Raw genomic sequence first — 16,429 nt, 5'->3', positions numbered from 1 at the left:
TCTACGACCGTACTGCGTTGATAACACCGGTTCCCGTCCGATCACTGAAGTTATGCTTAATCGGGCTTGGTCAGTACTTGGATGGGAGACCAATTGGCGACCAAATTTTGTATTGTTTATTTTTTTAATTTTATTTTTTATTCTCCTATAAATAGCTTCGTTTTTAGTCTATTTTCAAGGCGTTTTCAACTAACATTTATTTTCCGGTTAGTTAGTCTCTTCTTCAGTCGTCATTATGCATAAGGCTCCAACCACAAAAGCTATTTTGACAATCTATGCATCATATGAAAGGGCATTAAGTACGTAGTCTGTTTTCAAGGCGTTTTCAACAAACATTTCCCTTCTGGTTAGTTAGTCTCTTCTCCAGTCGTCATTATTCATCGGTTCACATTTCCTCGACCACAAAAGCTATTTTGACAATCTATACATCATATGAAAGGGCTTTACGTACGTAGTCTGTTTTCAAGGCGTTTTCAACAAACATTGCCCTTCCGGTTAGTTAGTCTCTTCTCCAGTCGTCATTATTCATCAGTTCACATTTCCTGGACCACAAAAGCTATTTTGACAATCTATACATCATATGAAAGGGCCTCACGTACTTCACAAAAATGGGTATGTTGGTGACCTTCTCTTGACCTTTTTAAACCGGAAGTGCCTGTAAAAGGCTTTGAAAAGGCATTATTTAAAGGCTTTTAGGTTGAAATGTACACTTTTTGATGCTTTACCATAAAATTATTACACATCGAGAAAACTGTTTGGTTTTGATTTCTTTGCAATTTGACGAGCTATCAACAATACTTTTTTCATTGATTCAAACACTAACCCAACAATAGCCGAACACCTAGTGTTTGTTTCTACAAACACTATATCTAGTCTATTCAATTTTATATCTAAATTTAAAGATCGTTTTTGTTTGTTTTTACCATTTCCTGTTATTGGCAGTTCAACCGCTAATGGTTTGGGTAATAAATACAATAATTTTTCGTTTTAAAAAAATTTTTTTTTTTTTTACAGCATAATGACCACGTTTGTGAGTTAGTCCAAGAAACTTTTAGTTTTCTGAAGAAACAAATTTAAATTTTCACGCAAGAACTATCTATTTTTAGGTAATTTGTAATAAAATATGTTTGTAATAGTGGGAGCACAATAGTACAATATCTGCAAACATGTGTCAGAGGTTAAAAACCTTACTTGAAATTCATGAAGAAAAGCAAACTGTTACTTGCAACCTAGACATCATTTTGGTCACGGCAGAACTTACAAAAACACTAAAAGCTGGAGTAATTTCTTGGAAAAGGCCTGACTGTTAAATGCCAAGGCAAATGTGAAGATTTCTCATGTAAAATTCCTAAGCATGCACACTAATTAAACAACCTCACAGTTACAAGGTTTCAATGCAGCACTCTGCAAGTGCCATTTAAAGGAAATTTAATTACTGTAGCAATGAGTGAACAGGAAACCTACTCGGATGGTAAAACCCATTTGAAGGCTCTAATGCATACCTGTATATGTTAATGCCTTCCCTCCCTAACCTTTTAAATTGATAGAAAATTATATGTAGGAGATCCATTCCATCCTGGACTGGTAAGACTGGCGAAGCGTGTATGAGTTGATTCTCCCCGTAAATATTATTTGTGTTATATGCTAACTTCTTGAGACAAGATTGTGAACCGAATAAAGATTAGGGAATGTAAAATGTGTAGCACAGCAAATGTAAATGAAATGCTTATGAACTGGAGAATGAAGAAACCAAGTTGCCAATTTCTTTCAATCACATCTCCCTTTTAATTTCTGAGTTGCTTTCTTCCTCTTTTTAGAAAGGTATCAATCCAATCCTCTGGTTTGCAATTAACATACATTGTAATCATGTTGGAATTAAGAGGATTCATTTGTTGTCATGGATTTTATACACTGTGCTCATATTATGATCATTTCAATTCTGGCCTTCAAATCCCAGCATTTGTGATTTCTGTTATTTTGTACACTTTGAAAGAATTTCAGACGTAAACATTTCCCTGGAGGACTGGTATTTTTACTTGATAATGAGTTGACTTTCTGATTGAAACTAATTAATGTTTTGGATAAAATCCTTGTTCTTTTTGAAATAGTAACTGTATAACAAAATGTGACACAGAATTTTGATACTGATGACATTTTCACAAAAAAGTAATGTTTTCTGAAAGCTGGGGGGATAAAAAAAAACCTAACTTGCTGGCACAAAAATAAGGAATATTCTTTAAACAGAGTACATGGCAAAGATGTAGTTTAGAATCACTTAGTGAGGACCTGCCTTGATTTATCTACCAATGCAAAAAACCCCTGCATGAAGAGGGGGAGGGGGAAGAGGGGAACAGAAGAGGGGGAGGGTTACTAATGAATGCTGAGGAGAGGTAGACACTTCTATATGTCACCCAAATAATGGAATACAGAGACGTGATTTCCGTTATTCTCTCTTTTTCTCAATGGTCTAGTGAAATCACTGAGTGCTAGCTTCAACAACCTGTGAAACAATTAGAGCAGTTAAAGGGACACCTTAAAGGGATGCTGCAGTGAATTCAAATAAAACAGTTAATTTTGCTGTCATTTATTTCTGATATATGAATTGAACATCAATAAAATGTGTTTTGTTTATTCCCGACATATCTGACTTGCGTAATTAGCGAATAAGTCATGCCCCCCCTTTAGTGGTTTGTTACCGCCCCCCCTACCATCGACGTCACGTCGGGAATTCAAACATATCGTCGGCAAAAAGAGTCTGGTCCCTAACTACACGCCCTAGGTACCAGGCCACACAGTGCACACGTCTCAATATGCACACAGCCAGGGGGCCCGGCGGCTCGGGTTACCGACATGACGTCACGTTTATGCAAATGAAGGCTCCCTTTTAGGGGCTGGGTGGGTTCCCCTAATATCTTGAAAACCATTTTTAAAATACTTGCGCATTTAATAAAAAATATAAAAACATATTTCAGGTTTCAAAAGTCATGTTTCATCGTTTAAATGAATTAAAATAAAAACTGCAGCCACCCTTTAAAGCAACCTTTGTACTCTGAATACATACCCAAAGACCAAAATGACCACTCGAATTTTTATATATCTTTAGAGGATTTACCTTTTAGTATAACACTAGTCTGTTTTGTCTGCAATCATCTCTCTCTCTCTCTCAACACAGTGACCATGCCACACAGTTTGCTCAATTCAGTTTTTTCAAATAACAACAATAATTCTGATACTCCATCAGGCTTTTAAAATGCCGTCACATTCACATTGCTTATGTGGTACTTCATTCTCAGTGGTTGTACTTAATAAGTCATTCATAAATACCTCAGACAGTTTCGCTATTCCTATTGGTGGAGAGCGTGTCACGTGGGTGTGTATAAACCTTTGTTTATGACCAGTAAAAAGTGTTGAAACATGGGCGTGACACGCGAGCGTGCACATGTGATTACAAGACAGTTTCTTCATTCCTATTGGTCGAGAGCAACGGCCTGGACAGTTGTGCCACATCACGCGATACGCGCACGCGCACAGCATCTCATTATAAAGGAGTTGTTTAGCCGAGGGCGACGGAGGGCTTTACCATTTCATAGCTGGAGGGGTGTTGTGTTGAAAGAAATCATTGAACAATTATAATGTTTACATTTATTTTACTTTTTGACCAAAAAGTGTTGATGTTTTTTTTAACGAAAAGGTATTTATGAATTTGAATCATTCATATTTATGAGTGGATAAACTCGCTGAGGCCTGGTTCTTTATAATTTACCTCGACTTCGTCTCGGTAAAATTATCAAGAACCAAGCCTCGTTGAGATTAAACCACTAGTTCAAAACCTCTTCACCACACATTGATTCCCTTATTATGGGTCATTCTCATGTGCCACTTAAAAAAAAAAAAGTAGCCTAAAAAAAGGACTTGAAAGTGATAAGTAACAAGATTTTTTTATTAAAAAAAAAAATCACTTCTAAGAATAATGATTTGTCTAAAATGCTACCAAAAGAAGGAAAAAGCATTTACAAATGTTCTTCAACAAGTCACAGTTGCTTATTTCAAATGCTGCAATGGGGATAAGCCTGAAAGGAATGCATACAGATACACTGACAAAACATACAAGCACTGTCATCATTTTGTCAATACATGATTCTTGATTTGTAGAATTTCATTTCCATGGGATGGTTGCACAATATGGTGTATTTGATAAAGACACAAGAGGATAGGATAACATTTACTCTGCAAGAAAACAATGACAAGTACTTTCCCTTACATACCAGAATGGACATTTCACTGAGCAATTGACCTAAATCCAGGAAGGCTGACCTCTGTACTTCAATCAATTAGAGAGACCAATGAGGACCACTTTGTCTTAGACTCAGTGATAGTGTATCAGGTCAAATCAATAATATCAAATCAATAATATCTAATCAATAATAGAGTTCACTAAACCAACTTGACTATTATTAGGCAGGAAAAACATTGAGCTCTAGATCAGACTGATGACAAGCTAGTGACTAGTCAGATCAGGTTGGGCATCTTCAATGAACTGATCAGGAAAGGGAGAAAATAGGCTGTACCAACCAAAATTACCTATGCAAAAAATAGTTAATGGCCTGACATTTTTACCCTAGCAGAGTCTTTCACGAAGGCTAAATTAGCCTTGAGAAAGACACTGCTAGGATTGAAACGCCAGGCCATTTGTTATAAATAAAGCAATCCAGAAATCCTGATTTGACGTGAAGTAACAAGAGGAAGGACAATATCAAGTGTTCGATTGAATGGAAATGCCCCTGACATTGAATATGACATATCCATTGCTCTTTAGGTCTGCTCTACATTGGCTCTGCTACAAAGACACATTAGGATGCCTTCATGGGTACATTCTATAGTAATTAACCAAAAATCCATTGGAAAGGTTTTATTTTTAATTAGTACATTATTATAGGTTGCTTATTGCAATGACCTCTGCCAGCAAGCTTGGATGTATGGTTTTGTGGGCAGTTCCTCTCTGTCAAATACTTTGGACCGGCACATTCATTTTGAATTCTGTCATGCCCACTAACATGCACCCTTGAAGAGCCAATCATACAGAAAAAAATTTGTTCTCTAAATAGCATTCAGCATAGCCTTATTATTGATTTATCTGTAAGCAACACTAATCATATGGGATGTTAAATGCACATCATGCATAATATTCATCATGCCTATAGAACTATCCATGCTATTACAATACTGCAATAATTATGCTGAATGGAAGCTTTTAAAATATTGTCTTTATGAACTAAGTAATAATATCACATTATAGCTGAACTAGGTGAAGTCAAATTTTAATTTGCATTTTACTCAGTATGTTAAAGGCAGTGGACACTATTGGTAATTGTCAAAGACTAGCCTTCACAGTTAGTGTATCTCAACATATGCATAAAATAACAAACCTGTGAAAATATGAGCTCAATTGGTCGTCAAACTTGCGAGATAATAATGAAAGAAAAAAAAACCTACTCGAGAAGAAGAATAACAATTAGAAAAAGGTATAACAAAACAATTGTTGCGCGCTGTAACTGGGGTCCATGGGTTTTGTACACCCTCGAGGGGAAATGGCACCCTCGGCTTCGCCTCGGGTTCCATTTTCCCCCTCGAGTGTACAAAACACCATGGACCCCGTCACAGCGTGCAACAATTGTATACTGTTTAATTACACAGAGTCAAATGATAAAGTTGCGCTTCCACCGATGAAACCTCAGTTGGAATCATAGCCTCATGACACTTTCGAACGCTATGGCAACAATACCAAAACCAAATAACAAATTCCATTGGTGTATATAATTATTAAAGGTTGTTCAATAAACGCCCAAAACATTTTATTTGTGAATCACCCAGAGTTGTAAAATTTACCAGAGGGGATATTTTACTTTGCCCATCTATAAAGCAAATTAGTATCCTTCCAATATTTTCCATTAGTTAAAAAAAAAAAAAACAATTCATGCCAATAGCGCCTAGCATTAATCTGATATCACTTAATACTTAACATTCATTAATTCAGAAATACTTGGCAATCCATAGCACATAGCTTAGTCAAGGTTACAGCTACATGAAACAGACATGGTATCAAGCACACTGAATAATGGTCAGTGTAACCTTGCTTGGAATCGATCAAAGTATTTCTTTGATCAAGACTAATAACCCAGCACGCTAGCATACACTTCATGCACTAGTATCACCATGCAAAAAGCTAATAGTAATGCCGATTATATTTTATATAGTTTCTCAATTTAAGGGGAGGATATTATTGCTTTTGATGTTTTAGTTGTTTTTTTTTTCATTGAAAACGACTCTATTGGAGGGTCAAATTGTCATGATTCATGAAACTTGTTTAGTGCTTGTTCATGGATCAAGCTTCTTGTAGCTAACATAATTCTCTATCAATTAGTGTAACATGAATGATGATTGGTTAATCACACGTTGCCATTTTACAGAACAGCAATTCATATCCATAGGGAAAAGGACTGTTTAATAGCATGTCTTAGAGGTCAGAAAACATGCAGTAAACACATTCAAGCAAGGTAGCTTAGCTATGGTTCCCTTTGACTGTTTAAGGCCCCCAGTTAAAAAGTATCAAAGCCAATGAGAACATTTCCCGAAACATTGTTGTATAAACAAAAGAGGCATCAAACCCTTAAGAGGTCCTTGGTCACATGTAACACTAGTTTGTAAACTTCCAAAACCTCAAATATCAACTAGTCAACCTCAAACCATCTTTCATTTGTATAATATCTCTATTTATTTTAGAATTTGATCTTAATTTTCTTTGGGGGGGGGGATAAACAAGAATGTTTTTATTTTGTTTTCCTCTGTACTTTACTACCCGTTTGATGGTTTCATAGTTTACTTGTTTTCTATATTTGATTAAGGTTGTTGTGGAGTTTTTAACTTCTATAATATTAATATAATTATCAATTTGTTTAATAATGATACCTGTTAGTAAATGGTGGATACCCACTGTTGGATATCAAATAAATACAAAACTTGAGTTTGAATAAATGTTTGTTCTTCTTAGAGCCAGCTGGAGAGGAGAGCCTCTAAATAATCAGAAACTTTATTTTTTGTTGACAGTCCAGCTGATTCAATAACTTCTTCTTCTGTGTTTTCATTGTTTTTGTAGTTTTATTTCAAGGATTTCGGTATTTTGACTGTGTAATACAAAAAAATGGTTGCCTGAGAAATGCAATAATGTATAATAAACACTTTCTGAGTAATATGGACTGATTTGCAGGCTAGGTAGGATTTGAACCCACAGCCCCTAGATGCATTCTAGAGACAATGTTAGAACCACAAGTGAAAAAAGGGCAGTTTGAATTATGTAACAAGAACAGAGGTATTGCTAACAATTTTACTGCTGTAACAATGACATCATAACTGTACTTTCCACTTACACCTTTTTATATAGCCTCACAAAAGAAATAAAATGAGCCTGCTTTCAATACACAAAACATGATCCCATATTAGGAAAGAGTTGCATCCACTCAGAGAGTTTCACTTCTCCATTGGGCAGACTTCTCTTGTCTTGCAATGTAAGATGAGCGCATAACCACCCACACATAGATTGTTGGCTGCATGATGACGTAGTACTTTGCATTGTATTCAACAGACAGCTTATATTATGTCACAACATACTTCAGATTGAAACAATTTTAAATTTAAGAAAACATTTCATAGCAAACAACACCCACATGATATTTTAAGAGTCAACAAAACTCCAGACAAAACATTCATACAATTGATGAAATCTGAGTTAAGATGTCAGCATGAATTCATTCAAATTGACACTGACAGAAAGGGCATTGTTGTAGGAATAAACTCAAATCTTGTCCATAGAACTAACAATCCATTTTCCCTTCGTTGGATTTCACAGAAATGTGAGTACATGTTCAAATTATTTGCTTAAAGAGTGTAAATGATAATCACACACAAAAAAGGAGCGAAATTGGGAACATTTAAAACAAAAACAACAAAACAATTCTGGGTAAGATTGGAAGGGGAAAGGGATAGAATTGGTCTTGGCACACATATATAATTTATGCACAATTTATTTCCGTGATAAATTATCACACGGACACTATATTATTGTGAATAAATTATTAGGCCCTAAATTGTTTGCAAATGGCTAAAAAAAAATAAGAAAAAAGAAAAAAAAATATGTTCACAATAGCACTCAACAGCCTATTTTCAAATATCAATAATAACAAGCATTGTTATAATGCCATCTATCTAGAAAACTAATCCGAGGCCTTTAAACCGTGGTTGTACAGTCTAAATTTGTTGTTTCTATACAACTATTTTTCTGAAGGGATTCCAACTGGTCTCAAGCAACCAGCCGTTGCATTAAATAAATTAAATATTGTAAGGTTAGGACAGGAGCTTACCTTGATTTTAATACACAGTTTACATAACATCCACCAAGCCAAGAAAACTGTATAATGGAAATGTAAATCTTTGGACCTAGCTAGCCATTTTGAGAAGGAACCTCATCAATTATGAGAAGACAGGTGAAATACAGAAAGCAATCTGAAACTGTGTTAATAGAATGAAGTATGCTCCAATGTGACCTTAGTCCATAATACACAGGTGTTTGCTGCAGTTAATTGAACCTCAATGCCATTCTCTGCATCATGGTTGAGTCTCATCAAGGTTTTAATCTTTTTTGACTCTTGTTCATGTTTGTGGTTTCTGGCTTTGAAAAAATACATCTCAAGTTTCCCATGTCTTGTTTACAGTCTGCAAAAGTCCAAATCATGCTGTGGGATGGTCAAAGAGATGAAAGCTGCTATCAAATCAACCAAGGGTTGCTATCTATCAATGGGCTTATTTCTCAAAACACTACATCTTTAGCAGCGCGAAGGCGGCGGAACACTTTTAAAAGTTGGGGGGGGGGGGGATTTTTCCCCTATGTCTTTTTTTATCATTTGCACAACACATTATGCAGGCACACAGGTTATGTTGGGCTCACAAATTATCTAAAGAAAAGGTGATTTAAATATATGAATCAAGTTTTACTAAAAAAAAATTGTTTTTTTTTCAGAGTGTTGGGGGATAAAAAAACCGATAAAGATTTGGTTTTGTGCGGACTCCTGATCATGGAACTGTGGGCTCTAAAAATTATTTTCTTGATACCAAATGTTACATTACATGTAATCGTCAGTGTGTCAGTGAACATGCGCACATCATATCAACAGGGCATAGGTTATGATCTGCTGGCGAAAATTGGTGCATAATTTTTACCGTTGCCACTATGAACAGCTCAAGGCCTTACTAATAAGTAAACAAAAAATATTTTACTGGCCTTAAGATGGCATCAGGGTTGTTATCAAACGCTTGGCAAGCCTTATTCAAATGGGAGTGCTACAAAAAAAATAATCGTCCTGACCCCCACCCCCCCCCCACCCAGAAAACATGGAATATTTCCAGCGGTCTCACACTATGCAGCGGAACTGGTTGTCCAGGGATAGCAATTAATGCGCCTACAATTGGCTTTAATTGATGTTTTTTGATGAATAAGATTATATAAGGTGTGTACAATTACAAACAGTATTGTCCAAAGGCCCACACTTCGTGTATCACAACTTATATATAAAATAACAAACCTGTGAAAATTTAGGCTCTAGGCCTATTGGTCATCGGAGTTGGGAGAAAATAACGGGAAAACCCACCCTTGTTCCGCGCGTTATGCCGTGTCATGACATGTGTTTCAAATAAATCCGTATTTCTCGATATCGAGAATTGATAATTGTTTTAATGTTTTCTCACAAGTAAAGCATTTCATGGAATAATATTTCAAGAGAAGCCTTTCACCATTACCTTCTGTAAACCCTGTAAGTTATTTGTAAATCTACAAACTTTTATTTTGTTTCTGTTCCGAAAGTGTATACTGGCTTTAAGCTCAATAATTATAAAAAGGGCGGGGGGGGGGGGGGCCTTTAGAAAGTCTAAAATCATGTGCTTTGAATCATTTGATTAGTGATGAATAGAGATTTTAAAATATAGGCCCTATAAATACACACAACATCCAAAGTGCCTTTATGGTTGTACACGTTTTCCGACTGTGGACCTCTCCTAAACAGCAGACCCCATTGTCCTCTTTTGTTATAGGTCCTCGGTTTGAGTGGTCAGTATACACCCCTTAAGTTATCCACACCCTCAATGCCCTCAAATATTTCCACCCCGTATATAACGCCCCTCCGCTATCCCCACCCTCCCCTCCCAAGCAACCCACACCTATCCCCACTTTGTATCATGCCCTCCCCTCCATCCTAATATCCTATGTCCAGTACCCAACCTCCCCTATCCCCACCCTCACGTTAACAGCTCACCTATCTCCGCTCTGGATAATTCCATCCCCCTATCCCCACCCTCCACCCTCCCCCTATATTTGCCGCTCCCCCCTCTATCCCCACCCTCCCCTATCCCCATCCTCACCTTCCTATATTCCTCCACTAAATCACATGGTGGAAGAGATTGTAAAGTAAGTGGGTCACTAAAACAGAACTTATTTTAGAAGACAATGTTTCACCAAGCTCATGACACAGTTTTTTGGTTTATATGCCTAAAGTTTAAACAATAAAATAATTTTGTGAAAAACCCGTAGCATAGTGGGGCAACATCTAACCTAACCATACACTTGATATAGCAAGAACTGCTTTTTACAATAACATGAACCCATCCTCCATCATGTCGATCGTATCCTCTATAACAATAGTATCCTACGACATGTACACACAATTATATTGGAGGTCATGCTAGTAGTGTATGGCTACTGCTCTGCATGCATAGACCACACAATTCGCATCTTCCTAAAAATGTCATGGCCAGAGGAAACAACACACACGACCGAGCAATGGGTCATTAGCCTCATGTGTAACCATCTTCTCATATACATCTCTTCAAAGTATTTAAAGATGACGAAGTTTATTTGCTTACCTTTGATCTTCGATGAAAGTCAGGCAAATCATCCACGGGACATAAATCTGAATTTGAGATAATTATACGTGTAGACCGAGATCTCGCCTAGCAATTAATGCAGAAAGTAAATGCCAAGCCACACCACGAATACACGTAGTAATAGTATTCTATGCTAGAGCCGACCAGCTGTCAAATTGATTGAACCGGTCCATATTAAAACAGGGGAAGCTATATAAGGTATCCATAACATTCATCCGTTCACTTGGTTTTAATTTTTCGAAACACGAAGCTGACGCAGCTTTGATTATCTACACTATTTTTTATTTGATATGAAAGTGTACTATGGCTAATCATGGAGCTCCATGGGCTAATTGAGGTATTCGCATTCGTTGATAAAATAACGATGTATATGTACGAAGTGATACACCCTATACGAAAAATGGAATATTCATCAACAATGAGTAGCGTGCTGTGTGTAGAAAAACACGATTTCTCCATTCTGCGATAACAACCAGATAACATGTGTATAACCAAATTGTACTGCGTTTATAGATTTTTAAGTAATAATGATTCAAACACCTCGACAAAATGAGTCTATACCAAGAAAGGAGACCATTAAATATTCAGAAAGCACTACCATTAATACCACTACCAAAGTTTACTTAGTGGAAAGCAGTAGGCTAGGCGGGCCGTGAAGATAAATCGGATGACACTATCACTTTTCATAAAATTTGTTAATGCGTTGTTAATCTTTGATGTGCAATTTTTTAATACATTTTTGTGTTTTTTCATGTTTGCTGGCAAATAAAATGAAATGAAATGAAATGAAATATAATGTGAGCAGTCTATACAGGCTTCAATGTGGGTCCAATACCCACATACTTATGTTATTATACACATAATTATGAAATAAAATAAAATGTATGTTATATATATTTTTGTTTTCAAACGTTTATCATTACGATATTCTATGGAAACAAAAAGCAAACTCGCAGTTTATGTATTGGATCAAGTTCAACATCATACACCATGATCAAATTCTGCATCCAATAGACAACGTTTCCTCGCGCCTGATCTCCAATGTACATATCATCTTCGTAAGTGTTTCCAAGGTCAGTCTAAAGACAAAGAAATCTTCTGTAATTTGATCACTTTGAATAGCCCCGCCCTCCCCCACTCAACGCTGGGTTTTGGTCGTAGAATTGAAGAAAAACTGAAACTGAACCCCTTTTTGTACCGCTTAAACAAATTTGCCGTGAAAAGATACGATTGAAATATCCAGAGGAACAATCAACACTAAGCATAAATCCCCGGATACTTAACTTAACGTTAAGTTCATGCGTTTCCCGATATATCATTCAAAAAATATAAAATCACAAAATTCAATTAATGGGCTGTTGAGCTGGCCAGCTACACACCCTTCGGGTGCTTTTTCATCAACCTAACGTAACGGAGGATGCTTTGCGTGATAACCCAAGTCATTCATCAGCTTAAGGGTGTATTGGTTATGGAAACGAGCGGCGTTGTTCGTCTCGGTCTAATCAAAGATGAACCACAGCCCGGCAGAAGGTATCAAGTGACGAAGTGGGGTACACAGGGATTGGATCACACCGTAGTTAATATTAGATGTTCCTTAGTGTTTGGTTGAAACAAATGCAATGGTGACGATGGGTTCACCCGTCAAAATAAGAGAAAACAATAACAAGTTAATTAATTAAAATTTCAGAATTTAAAAGTAACTTTTAGAACAACCACTGAAACAGATTAACATTTTAGCACAACGCTCACACAGGGAGACCCAAGCAATGCCCAAAACTCCACATAATAATATTAATAACAATGATAATAATAATAACTACAACAAATGTTCCAGATGGACAGAGGTAGACATGACAAGTTCGCCAAGGTGACTTCACTAGGAAATGTTAAACTACCTCGTATATCGTCAGTATTTGTGTTAATCATTTTTATCAAGAGTGAGCAACCTTTCAGACGTTTGTATAGCATCTTAGTTTAATATCTATCATTTACAAAGCTCAATAATAATACTGAAAGGCACAACAAACAGAGACTGCTAGTGATCCCCAAGCTATGACTTCGTATTCCTTATCATTACTGTTACAGGATTACAACATCTCTTTACACGTCTCTTGGTGACGTGTTTGAAGGAGGGTGACGTCATATACTGTCCTACAATCGAACAGTTAGTATGGTGGGAGGCAATGTATTTCATTATGATTTGGGAAAGGGAAGCGTGTATGTAGGATCCCATGGTTTTATAAAAGATTGGGACACGTTTTAAATGCGATTTCAATGTGCGGGGTGACACAGGACCATTCCTCGCTGTAGACACGTCTGGTCGCTGGATCAATGCCGACATCATAGTCTTATTAATAGCGCATTGCATTTTGCTTTCACTTTATGTATAGAGGACAAAAAATATTTAACAACTTTCGACGTACTTTGTGTTGCACGCGAAATCTGCAGATCAAAACTTGTTACTATAAATGTATTGTATTGTATTATGTTTTATTCCAAACTGGAACACATCCCATAACCCTGGGGAGGGTAACAATATAATAAAAACAAAATACATTGAATGAATAAGTCATACGGAAAGAATAAAGGAATTTAACTTAGAACAAAAACAAATAATCACACAGTTTGATTTTCTTTTAAAGCAGTAGATAAAAAGACGTACTTGGCAACGCAAATAAGAATAGCTTCATCGGGAGTGTCCATCAAAAACTTGCCTGTCTTCCCTGCCAAGTTAGAGTTTCAAAGCCTTTGTAATGATCAATCATATAAGCCAACATAATATTCCTACGGTCGTTGTATAAGTGGCAATCAAGAAGAAAATGGATTTCTGTTTCAACATCAAGGTGACAATGCGGGCAAATTCTTTGGCTTGACTCTAAGCCAAAATACCTTCCTATTTCAATATGTAGCTTGTGTGAAAAGCATCTGAAACGGGCAAAAGAATGGCGATAAGAAGGCTTAGGGTTATCGTGCTGCTGAAGACCCATCACCAATCATCCACAACACATTGATATTATAGTTATCACACAAGCGCGAGTGGAATACGGAAAAATATAGCGCTTCTGCGTCCCATATCCAACGAGGCCGAAGCATAGATATAGAATAGAATAACTAGATCGGCCGCGCGTACATACGCGGGTTCTGGCATGGGGGCCGCCATTGCCTATCTCCCGTGTACATTTTCTGTGCTTTGCCGTCAGCACGTGACTTTTTGCCGTCAGCACGTGACATTTAGCGCGTCAAAGGCCTATCTCCCGTGTTCATTTTCGCGCGTCGCCTTTCGAACGTGAATTTTTACTGCGTCCATGGCGAACCAAAACTTGTTCTACACAGGCAATGGCGCGTATGTACGCGCGGCCGATCTAGTTATTATAATTCTACATCTATGGGCCGAAGGCCGAGTTGGATATGGGACGCAGACGCGCTATACCGTATTTCCACGAGCGCGCGTGTGATAACGTGTTATTGTCTCATAGATGTAGAATTATAATAACTAGATCGGCTGCGCGTACATACGCGCCATTGCCTGTGTAGAACAAGTTTTGGTTCGCCATGGACACGGTAAAAATTTCACGTTCGAAAGGCGACGCGCGAAAATGAACACGGGAGATAGGCCTTTGACGCTGTAAATGTCACGTGCTGACGGCAAAAAGTCACGTGCTGACGGCAAAGCACAGAAAATGTACACGGGAGATAGGCAATGGCGGCCCCCATGCCAGAACCCGCGGCCGTTCTAGTTATTCTATTCTATATCTATGATTTATCTTCAAGCAAACTTGGCGCGTGACATAGAACACACAAGACGCATGGTAGTGATATTAGCCGTGCGATATTATACACATAATGAATGTTTATGAGTGCAATGGTGCGAATAATATGTTCATGAGTTGAAAGATGGAATGTTCTATTCAACGAGGCGGAGCCGAGTTTAATGGAACATTCCAGCTTTCAACGAATGAACATACGAATGAAAAACATTCATTATTTGTTTTATATAACATCCAAGTAGATCTTTGTCATTTTGATTGAAAGATACAACTTTCAAAACAAACAATTTCAACTGTAGAAGCTGAATGCTAGTAATTTTACTATGCCTTCTTGCAGTAACACCTGCTGCGTTACCAAAGACACGCGCACGCAGTGATGTTTTTACTCAGCTTTTTCGTTCCATCCGAAAAGTACCATTGCACGCTGCCAGCGTGCAATGGTACTTTTCGGATGGAACGAAAAAGCACGGTGAGTGACTCAGCGTGCAATGGTACTTTTATTTGCTATCACGTGACGGACAATCCTCCAATCAAATGGCAAGGATCTGCTTGGGTGTTATAATAAAGGTTTTTATCACCACTCCATTCTGCCAATCTGATTGGGAGGATTAGCGCGTACTTGAAGATAAAGGCCCATATTATAAAACACATTGATAGTTTCAATTACTTCACCAAAGTCCGTTGATTTGGTAGATCTTTCTCTTCATTCAAACCGTTCACTTCATGTATGAAAGCATCATAAGAAGCACGTTTATTTTATTTAAAATGAAAACAACTGATTCGTGGATTTGCAAGTCACTGTGATAAAATAACATCAATCCCTACACGGCAGGAAGGGTGCAACATTTAACACGATCCAAGTGTCGTTTGTCATTTTAGGGGTAGAACTACTTTTAATATGCTTCCGCCAAAGAATACAAAATCGATACAAGAATTTACCTCAAACCTGATTCATAAAAACTGGGAAAAAAAGGGAAAAAAAAACAAAAACAAAAAACACCAGCATTTACGGAGGTAGATGATGTCAACTGAAGATAAAGGTTAGCATGTATAGCTTGACACCTTCTGACCCAAGGAGAGACGGTGGTGGGTGGTTAGTAGCATACCAAGCCTGTTAGAGCTGGATGGTCGGCCGACGAAGGGTGTGTGCAATTAGCGCAATGGCAAAACCACGCCAAAAATGGCTGGATGGCAATGGTAAAGCAACGCAAAAAATGGCGGGATGGCAATGAGTTAAGCCAGTTCACTAGGAAAATACAATTATTGGCAAAATTTAATGTCAGTAAGATGTATTTTATGGAGAATGAAGTTGCGTCATGCTGACTTATTGGATATAGACAAAGTGTGCATGTGTGAATATTCATATTGATTCAGGCCCTAAGAAAATCTGCAGCTGACTTCCATCTTCGAAAATCACGACACTTGGCCTCATTTTTGCAGTTTTTGTTTCCTTGTTAAAAACATACCAACCCAAATTAAGGTCTGCAGTAATGTTGCTGCGAGACTTATGTTATAAATAGCTGGGGAGACGAACACCACGCCCATAAACTCTTCATCAGATGTCTTTGAAATGCAAAACAACATTAGCTTCTTCAAAGAAGAATAAGTGTGTCAGATGACAGTGCCTTTTAAAATGTGTCTCCCCTTTCTTACCCAAGTCCGGCACAACGAATGTA

This window comes from Asterias rubens, chromosome 1 (genome assembly GCF_902459465.1).
Source record: "Asterias rubens chromosome 1, eAstRub1.3, whole genome shotgun sequence".
Classification (NCBI taxonomy): Eukaryota; Metazoa; Echinodermata; class Asteroidea; order Forcipulatida; family Asteriidae; genus Asterias; species Asterias rubens.
This window is presented reverse-complemented; position numbering follows the sequence as displayed.